Genomic DNA, 10,483 nt, shown 5'->3' with positions numbered 1-10,483 from the left:
GACAATCTGGCTTCATGTCAGCAGAGAATTAGTCTGCATGTCATAGCAGAGAATCAGGCTTCATGTCAGCCACCACTGCAACAGTCCATTGGCATATATTTAGGCCTAGCACACAGGCAGAGGAGAGGTTCATTCAACTTTGGGTAGCCTCGCAATATAATGGTAAAATGAAAATAAAAATAGGATTGAATGAGGAAGTGCCCTGGAGTCCAATAATATATGGTTATGGGGAGGTAGTTAATGTCTAATCTGGACAAGGGACGGACAGGTCCTGTGGGATCCATGCCTGGTTCATTTTTATGAACGTCAGCTTGTCCACATTGGCTGTAGACAGGCGGCTGCGTTTGTCTGTAATGACGCCCCCTGCCGTGCTGAATACACGTTCAGACAAAACGCTGGCTGCCGGGCAGGCCAGCACCTCCAAGGCATAAAAGGCTAGCTCTGGCCACGTGGACAATTTAGAGACCCAGAAGTTGAATGGGGCCGAACCATCAGTCAGTACGTGGAGGGGTGTGCACACGTACTGTTCCACCATGTTAGTGAAATGTTGCCTCCTGCTAACACGTTGCGTATCAGGTGGTGGTGCAGTTAGCTGTGGCGTGTTGACAAAAGTTTTCCACATCTCTGCCATGCTAACCCTGCCCTCAGAGGAGCTGGCCGTGACACAGCTGCCTTGGCGACCTCTTGCTCCTCCTCTGCCTTGGCCTTGGGCTTCCACTTGTTCCCCTGTGACATTTGGGAATGCTCTCAGTAGCGCGTCTACCAACGTGCGCTTGTACTCGCGCATCTTCCTATCACGCTCCAGTGCAGGAAGTAAGGTGGGCACATTGTCTTTGTAGCGTGGATCCAGCAGGGTGGCAACCCAGTAGTCCGCACAGGTTAAAATGTGGGCAACTCTGCTGTCGTTGCGCAGGCACTGCAGCATGTAGTCGCTCATGTGTGCCAGGCTGCCCAGGGGTAAGGACAAGCTGTCCTCTGTGGGAGGCGTATCGTCATCGTCCTGCCTTTCCCCCCAGCCACGCACCAGTGATGGACCCGAGCTGCGTTGGGTGCCACCCCGCTGTGACCATGCTTCATCCTCATCCTCCTCCACCTCCTCCTCATCCTCGTCCTCCTCGTCCTCCAGTAGTGGGCCCTGGCTGGCCACATTTGTACCTGGCCTCTGCTGTTGCCAAAAACCTCCCTCTGAGTCACTTCGAAGAGACTGGCCTGAAAGTGCTAAAAATGACCCCTCTTCCTCCTCCTCCTCCTCCTCCTGGGCCACCTCCTCTTCCATCATCGCCCTAAGTGTTTTCTCAAGGAGACATAGAAGTGGTATTGTAACGCTGATAACGGTGTCATCGCCACTGGCCATGTTGGTGGAGTACTCGAAACAGCGCAACAGGGCACACAGGTCTCGCATGGAGGCCCAGTCATTGGTGGTGAAGTGGTGCTGTTCTGTAGTGCGACTGACCCGTGCGTGCTGCAGCTGAAACTCCACTATGGCCTGCTGCTGCTCGCACAGTCTGTCCAGCATGTGCAAGGTGGAGTTCCACCTGGTGGGCACGTCGCATATGAGGCGGTGAGCGGGAAGGCCGAAGTTACGCTGTAGCGCAGACAGGCGAGCAGCAGCAGGATGTGAACGCCGGAAGCGCGAACAGACGGCCCGCACTTTATGCAGCAGCTCTGACATGTCGGGGTAGTTGTGAATGAACTTCTGCACCACCAAATTCAGCACATGCGCCAAGCAAGGGATGTGCGTCAAATTGGCTAGTCCCAGAGCTGCAACGAGATTTCGCCCATTATCACACACCACCAGGCCGGGCTTGAGGCTCACCGGCAGCAACCACTCGTCGGTCTGTTGTTCAATACCCCGCCACAACTCCTGTGCGGTGTGGGGCCTGTCCCCCAAACATATGAGTTTCAGAATGGCCTGCTGACGTTTACCCCGGGCTGTGCTGAAGTTGGTGGTGAAGGTGTGTGGCTGACTGGATGAGCAGGTGGAAGAAGAGGAGGAGGAAGCCGAGAAGGAGGAGGTGGCAACAGGAGGCAAAGAATGTTGCCCTGCGATCCTTGGCGGCGGAAGGACGTGCGCCAAACAGCTCTCCGCCTGGGGCCCAGCTGCCACTACATTTACCCAGTGTGCAGTTAGGGAGATATAGCGTCCCTGGCCGTGCTTACTGGTCCACGTATCTGTGGTTAGGTGGACCTTGCTACAGATGGCGTTGCGCAGTGCACACTTGATTTTATCGGATACTTGGTTGTGCAGGGAAGGCACGGCTCTCTTGGAGAAGTAGTGCCGGCTGGGAACAACATACTGTGGGACAGCAAGCGACATGAGCTGTTTGAAGCTGTCTGTGTCCACCAGCCTAAATGACAGCATTTCATAGGCCAGTAGTTTAGAAATGCTGGCATTCAGGGCCAGGGATCGAGGGTGGCTAGGTGGGAATTTACGCTTTCTATCAAATGTTTGTGAGATGGAGAGCTGAACGCTGGCGTGTGACATGGTTGAGACGCTTGGTGACGGAGGTGGTGGTGGTGGTGTTGGTGGTACATCCCCTGTTTGCTGGGCGGCAGGTGCCAACGTTCCTCCAGAGGCGGAGGAAGAGGCCGAGGCGGCAGCAGCAGAATAGGCCGAGGCGGCAGCAGCAGAAGAGGTAGCAGGGGGAGCCTGAGTGACTTCCTTGGTTTTAAGGTGTTTACTCCACTGCAGTTCATGCTTTGCATGCAGGTGCCTGGTCATGCAGGTTGTGCTCAGGTTCAGAACGTTAATGCCTCGCTTCAGGCTCTGATGGCACAGCGTGCAAACCACTCAGGTCTTGTCGTCAGCACATTGTTTGAAGAAGTGCCATGCCAGGGAACTCCTTGAAGCTGCCTTTGGGGTGCTCGGTCCCAAATGGCGGCGGTCAGTAGCAGGCGGAGTCTCTTGGCGGCGGGTGTTCTGCTTTTGCCCACTGCTCCCTCTTTTGATACGCTGTTGGCTCGGTCTCACCACTGCCTCTTCCTCCGAACTGTGAAAGTCAGTGGCACGACCTTCATTCCATGTGGGGTCTAGGACCTCATCGTCCCCTGCATCGTCTTCCACCCAGTCTTGATCCCTGACCTCCTGTTCAGTCTGCACACTGCAGAAAGACGCAGCAGTTGGCACCTGTGTTTCGTCATCATCAGAGACATGCTGAGGTGGTATTCCCATGTCCTCATCATCAGGAAACATAAGTGGTTGTGCGTCAGTGCATTCTATGTCTTTCACCGCTGGGGAAGGGCTAGGTGGATGCCCTTGGGAAACCCTGCCAGCGGAGTCTTCAAACAGCATAAGAGACTGCTGCATAACTTGAGGCTGAGACAGTTTCCCTGGTATGCATGGGGGTGATGTGACAGACTGATGGGGTTGGTTTTCAGGCGCCATCTGTGCGCTTTCTGCAGAAGACTGGGTGGGAGATAATGTGAACGTGCTGGATCCACTGTCGGCCACCCAATTGACTAATGCCTGTACCTGCTCAGGCCTTACCATCCTTAGAACGGCATTGGGCCCCACCATATATCGCTGTAAATTCTGGCGGCTACTGGGACCTGAGGTAGTTGGTACACTAGGACGTGTGGATGTGGCAGAACGGCCACGTCCTCTCCCAGCACCAGAGGGTCCACTAACACCACCACGACCATGTCCACGTCCGCGTCCCTTACTAGATGTTTTTCTCATTGTTATGGTTCACCACAACAACAAATATATTATTTGGCCCAATGTATTGTATTCAAATTCAGCGGGATATAAATTTGAGGCCTAGTATTTAGGCGCTGGGTGACCGGTATGGATTTAGTGACAGAATTAGACTTGGAAATGCACAGAAGCGTGTGTGTGTGAAGTTATTCTGAATGACCCAATGTGCACCTTGAATATTATATACCCTTTTAGGGATAGATTTCAAATAGCTCTGATATAGCAGAAACCACTAAATTATGAAATTGCTAAATTGGGAATTGTATTTCAACCCAGAACAAGAAATGTGCTTGAACGGACACTAAATAACTCGCCCAGCTACAGCACTAAGGACAGATTTAGCTGGATATAAATTTGAGGCCTAGTATTTAGGCGCTGGGTGACAGGTATGGGTTTAGTGACAGAATTAGACTTGGAAATACACAGTAGCGGGTGTGTGTGAAGTTATTCTGAATGACCCAATGTGCACCTTGAATATTATATACCCTTTTAGGGATAGATTTCAAATAGCTCTGATATAGCAGAAACCACTAAATTATGAAATTGCTAAATTGGGAATTGTATTTCAACCCAGAACAAGAAATGTGCTTGAACGGACACTAAATAACTCGCCCAGCTACAGCACTAAGGACAGATTTAGCTGGATATAAATTTGAGGCCTAGTATTTAGGCGCTGGGTGACAGGTATGGGTTTAGTGACAGAATTAGACTTGGAAATGCACAGTAGCGGGTGTGTGAAGTTATTCTGAATGTCCCTATGTGCACCTTCAATATGATCTACCCTTTTAGGGATAGATTTCAAATAGCTCTGATATAGCAGAAACCACTAAATTATGAAATTGCTAAATTGGGAATTGTATTTCAACCCAGAACAAGAAATGTGCTTGAACGGACACTAAATAACTCGCCCAGCTACAGCACTAACGACAGATTTAGCTGGATATGAATTTGAGGCCTAGTATTTAGGCGCTGGGTGACAGGTATGGGTTTAGTGACAGAATTAGACTTGGAAATGCACAGTAGCGGGTGTGTGAAGTTATTCTGAATGACCCTATGTGCACCTTGAATATTATATACCCTTTTAGGGATAGATTTCAAATAGCTCTGATACAGCAGAAACCACTAAATTTTTAAATTGCTAAATTGGGAATTGTATTTCAACCCAGAACAAAAAATGTGCTTTGACGGACACTAAATAACTTTCCCAGCCACAACAGGACAGCGGTAACGAGAGATTTAGCGGGATATAAATTTGAGGCCTAGTATTTAGGCGCTGGGTGACCGGTATGGATTTAGTGACAGAATTAGACTGGGATATGGCCAAAAAATAACCACACTATTGCTGGTTAAATGCACTTGGTGATGGGCGCAGCTTGCCCCTGATGTAGTATATGGCCAAAAAATGAACAGACTATTGCTGGTTAAATGCACTTGGTGTCACAGCTTGACCAACCACACTACTGAGGGTTAAATGCACTTGGTGACGGGCGCAGCTTGCCCCTGATGTAGTATATGGCCAAAAAATGAACAGACTATTGCTGGTTAAATGCACTTGGTGACGGGCGCAGCTTGCCCCTGATTTAGTATATGGCCAAAAAATGAACAGACTATTGCTGGTTAAATGCACTTGGTGTGATAGCTTGACCAACCACACTACTGAGGGTTAAATGCACTTGGTGACGGGCGCAGCTTGCCCCTGATGTAGTATATGGCCAAAAAATAAACAGACTATTGCTGGTTAAATGCACTTGGTGTGACAGCTTCACCCTGATGTAGGCTTTAGCCAAAAAACAAACGCACCATTGAGGGTTAAATGCACTTGGTGACAGGCGCAGCTTGCCCCTGATGTAGTATATGGCCAAAAAATAAACAGACTATTGCTGGTTAAATGCACTTGGTGTGACAGCTTCACCCTGATGTAGGCTTTAGCCAAAAAACAACCACACCATTGAGGGTTAAATGCACTTGGTCGCAGCTTGTGCTGGCGCACCACAAGACACAAAATGGCCGCCGATCACCCCAGAAAAATGTGACTGAGAAACGGTCTGGGCAGCCTAAAAACAGTGAGCAATTGAGGATCAGCAGCTCAATGATCCACAGCTGCAGATCGATCAGTTAATCAAGTCCTTTGGAGGAGTTAATCTGCCTAATCTCGCCCTACTGTCGCAGCCGCAACCTCTCCCTACGCTAATCAGAGCAGAGTGACGGGCGGCGCTATGTGACTCCAGCTTAAATAGAGGCTGGGTCACATGGTGCTCTGGCCAATCACAGCCATGCCAATAGTAGGCATGGCTGTGATGGCCTCTTGGGGCAAGTAGTATGACGCTTGTTGATTGGCTGCTTTGCAGCCTTTCAAAAAGCGCCAAGAAAGCGTCACAAAAGCGCGAAGAAAGCGACGAACACCGAACCCGAACCCGGACTTTTACGAAAATGTCCGGGTTCGGGTCCGTGTCACGGACACCCCAAAATTCGGTACGAACCCGAACTATACAGTTCGAGTTCGCTCATCCCTAGTCATAAGGGACCCGGCGGTGGCGAGATGAACCGTTAGTCCATCACTAGCTGGTCGAGCCTGGGCACTGGTGATGGTACGCGGTCTGCTTGTGGAGAGACCTGCAAAAAGAGAAGGGCCAATAGCCCTGTATGGAAACCTGTGGAAAGACCATTGATAACATACTTTACCCAATCTGCATGTGGATGGGACCCTAACAGGATAAGACAACAACCCTGTACAGACTAATGGCTAAGACAAACTCTGGTATGCTGAGTTTCTATTCAACCTCACGTCCTTAGATTTGAGGACCACCGAGACCTCCCCTCAGACTATGGTCTTGTTATCTGGTGCCTCATGAGCTGTTTTGAGTAAGGACGCTAAGTTCACGTCCTTGCCGTCAATTATTTCCTATCGAATGTTGGCTGGAACGGTGTGATAGGGGGTACAGAACCTGACCCACCAGCAACACTAGCCTGGAGGCTAGAAGAAACTGCCGGACTTTGGAACACCAAACGGGCAGCTATATCGCCTGCCTCGACCGACTCTAGCCTGGCCTGAAAGTTCAACATTGATGACGCCATGGAGTTGATGGCCGCGTGCAGTTGTGTAAGAGAGGTCTGAATAGTGTCCATGGACACCAACTGCGGATTTTGGACCTCCGGAACTGAAGACAGAAGACAGAACAGTTCCGCCTTCCTTGCAGAAGCTGGAAATGAAATGCCTCTTTTGGGTAACTCTGCCATCAACTTGGGCACAGTCCATGATCTAATGATGGTGTGGAGTCTCTTGCGGAATGTGACACCACGCTCCCATGGGATGATGATGTATAGTCCATCAATGATTCATTCACCAGTATCACAGACCACCGATGTGCCAAGAACCACCGTACTAGCACGCGAGATGCCGCCCAGCATGCGGAGCACCCCTTCACCGAAGTGACTGAATATGGGAAGATGTGTACATAGCGGAATAGAATGTGACCTAAGTAGCCTTGCAAGCCCCGAACGAGTTCAGATTGAGACATGAGAGTGGACGAGGCATACAGTGTAGGACCGTAACCTGTGGTTGTGACAGGACTTAACAAGACTGTAGACGTGACAGACGTATTGAATTGATGCCTGTAGACGTGACAGGACTTAAACGTGTCTGTAGACGTGACAGACGTATTGTATTGATGACTGTAAACGCGACAGGACTTAAGGTTTTATTTTTATTTATTTTTTTGGCAACTGCTACCTTGCTGATGAAATGACTGAATGTAGCTGAACATGTTAAAAATGGAGTATTAGCAACTGTACAAACCCCCTAGTCTTAAATCTACTCCCGTTATGCACAATAGCTTACTTTGACCCTGATGCTAAATGTTTCTACTAAGAATAGCTGCGTCTGCTGGTCTGAAGCCGTGCATTGGGTGGATAGAAGGAGACACGAACATATGGACGCATATATGAAAGAAAAACATGTAGACAATTGACCCAATAATTGAGAAGTAACGCACTGCTTGAGATGACCCCACTAGAGAAGATGATGGGCAATCAACTTGCGACACGCTGCGGAACCTTAAAGAGTCCCCTTGGATTTTATTTATTTATTTATTTATATCCCCTGGGAGGCAGAACTGCAATAGGAAACAGAAAAAAGGCCGCTGGAAGGATTTCCTGGAAAGGTGGTCCTATGAAAGCAGAGATGGCAAGAGGAAAAGGTGACCCTGAGGAGCTAGAGAGACAACTAGAGAGAGTGAGTTGGAAAAGCAGAGTGAACCTGAGAAAAAAGAAGTCTGAACGGTAGGCTCTGAATGCTTGACTTGTAATGACAAGAAAAAAAGAAGACCCAACAATCTGGAAAAAGAAAAACAGAGAGAAATGATAACTAAAGTAGACTCTAGTGGCCCAAACCACGCGTGCGAGTCTCCCAAAAACATTGTATTGGTGGAGCACAGATGACCGAGCCAAGCGGGCGGAGCCGAGGCCATGCATGAGAGACTCTAATGGCCGAGGCCATGCGTGAGAGACTCTAATGGCCGAGGCCATGCGTGAGAGACTCTAATGGCCGAGGCCATGCGTGAGAGACTCTAATGGCCGAGGCCATGCGTAAGAGACTCTAATGGCCGAGGCCATGCGTGAGAGACTCTAATGGCCGAGGCCATGCGTGAGAGACTCTAATGGCCGAGGCCATGCGTGAGAGACTCTAATGGCCGAGGCCATGCGTGAGAGACTCTAATGGCCGAGGCCATGCGTGAGAGACTCTAATGGCCGAGGCCATGCGTGAGAGACTCTAATGGCCGAGGCCATGCGTGAGAGACTCTAATGGCCGAGGCCATGCGTGAGAGACTCTAATGGCCGAGGCCATGCGTGAGAGACTCTAATGGCCGAGGCCATGCGTGAGAGACTCTAATGGCAGGGGCCATGCGTGAGAGACTCTAATGGCAGGGGCCATGCGTGAGAGACTCTAATGGCAGAGGCCATGCGTGAGAGACTCTAATGGCAGAGGCCATGCGTGAGAGACTCTAATGGCAGAGGCCATGCGTGAGAGACTCTAATGGCAGAGGCCATGCGTGAGAGACTCTAATGGCAGAGGCCATGCGTGAGAGACTCTAATGGCAGAGGCCATGCGTGAGAGACTCTAATGGCAGAGGCCATGCGTGAGAGACTCTAATGGCAGAGGCCATGCGTGAGAGACTCTAATGGCAGAGGCCATGCGTGAGAGACTCTAATGGCAGAGGCCATGCGTGAGAGACTCTAATGGCAGAGGCCATGCGTGAGAGACTCTAATGGCAGAGGCCATGCGTGAGAGACTCTAATGGCAGAGGCCTGTAATGACCGGCGTCACGCACAGGGAGGGAAAAGGGAAAGCCCTGCCCAAGAGAGAGGGAAAGGTGGTGACCCCTGAATCACCTTGCGACTGGCACCTGACTGCCCTGACGTCCCTAGACGGGTTCCTCACCCGTGCGGCGATCACGTGCCTCAACCCTGGCTTTCCCTAAGATAAGCCCTAGATAGTGAACGGACCGGTGGGATTGCTAGTCCGCACCACTGACACTAAGAGGAAAAACACCAGGGAGAGGACAGACAATACAGACAACCACATAAACCCAGGTAGGCGACCACAGCAGACCACAAAGGTCCAACAGGGATCCGGAAGGAAACGTTCTGGACCAACAACCAGAGAACGCAGCAACACAGCTCCAGTGGGTCAGTATAGAAGTCCAGGCAGGAAGCTCTATATCTGGCAACCAGAGAAGTGTGAGAGGGGAATATAAGGAGGTTGGGAGTGCTGGACAAGGAACAGCTGAGGAGAAGGAGCTACGGATCCCTGAGTGAGCCAAAAAGGGTTGCAAAGCAAACCCAGAAAGCTACCATAAGGAAACAGCCCTATCTTACTACATAGAGCGCACAGCCAACCGCTGCGACTTCCTGACCCCGGGTATAACGGAGTCAGGCGTGGTTCTTGACACCCTCGTGACAAGGCCATGCGTGAGAGACTCTAATGGCGGAGGCCATGCGTGAGAGACTCTAATGGCGGAGGCCATGCGAGCGAGACTCTGATGGCGGAATCGTGCGCAAATATGTGTGCGACATCCCGTGGTGGCAGCCTGGACCACGAGGCGAGGGACAGAAACCCCCCCCCTTTCAACCCAAACTCCCAGACCAGATGAATCAAGAGCCTACCAGAAGCAAAACAGCCTTGCATGCATCCCTGCCTCACTACAAGCACGGCGGCCCGTGTTATTCATTACAATGTGTTGCGCTGTCTCCTGCAACCTGAGAGACTGCCGCGTGGAGAGCCGATGCTGCCAGGCAGAAATGTTCCGGTGCGGTGGTGCTTGCTTACCTAAAGGAGCTGACATACCGCCGGCCAGACTGAGAGGACAAAAGACGGCAGTAAGTCACTTACATTCATGAATCAGGAAAAGCAATGCAACCAAGGTTCCTGTGCGGCCAGACATAAACCTGATGGGACTGAATATAGCCTATGTACTGCCCCGTCCTATGATGTAACAATACCGGGTATACATAAAAACACTCCTCAACATATTTAGCCCCTTTAATTTATTATTATTTATTTTCCTGTAACACTCCCCCCCCCCTTTTTCCTTTTTTTTTAATCACTGTAATTGTCACGAGGGTGTCAAGAGCCACGCCTGACTCCGTTGTACCCGGGGTCAGGAGGTCGCAGCGGTTGGCTGCACGCTCTATGTCAGATAGGGAAGTTTCCTTATGGTAGCTTTCTGGGTTTGCTTTACAAACCCTTTTGGCTCACTCAGGGATCCGTAGCTCCTTCTCTCAGCTGTT

This window comes from Bufo gargarizans, chromosome 2, assembly GCF_014858855.1.
Source record: "Bufo gargarizans isolate SCDJY-AF-19 chromosome 2, ASM1485885v1, whole genome shotgun sequence".
NCBI classification, from domain to species: Eukaryota; Metazoa; Chordata; class Amphibia; order Anura; family Bufonidae; genus Bufo; species Bufo gargarizans.
The sequence above is the reverse complement of the archived record's forward strand: the minus strand, read 5'-3'. Positions refer to the sequence as shown.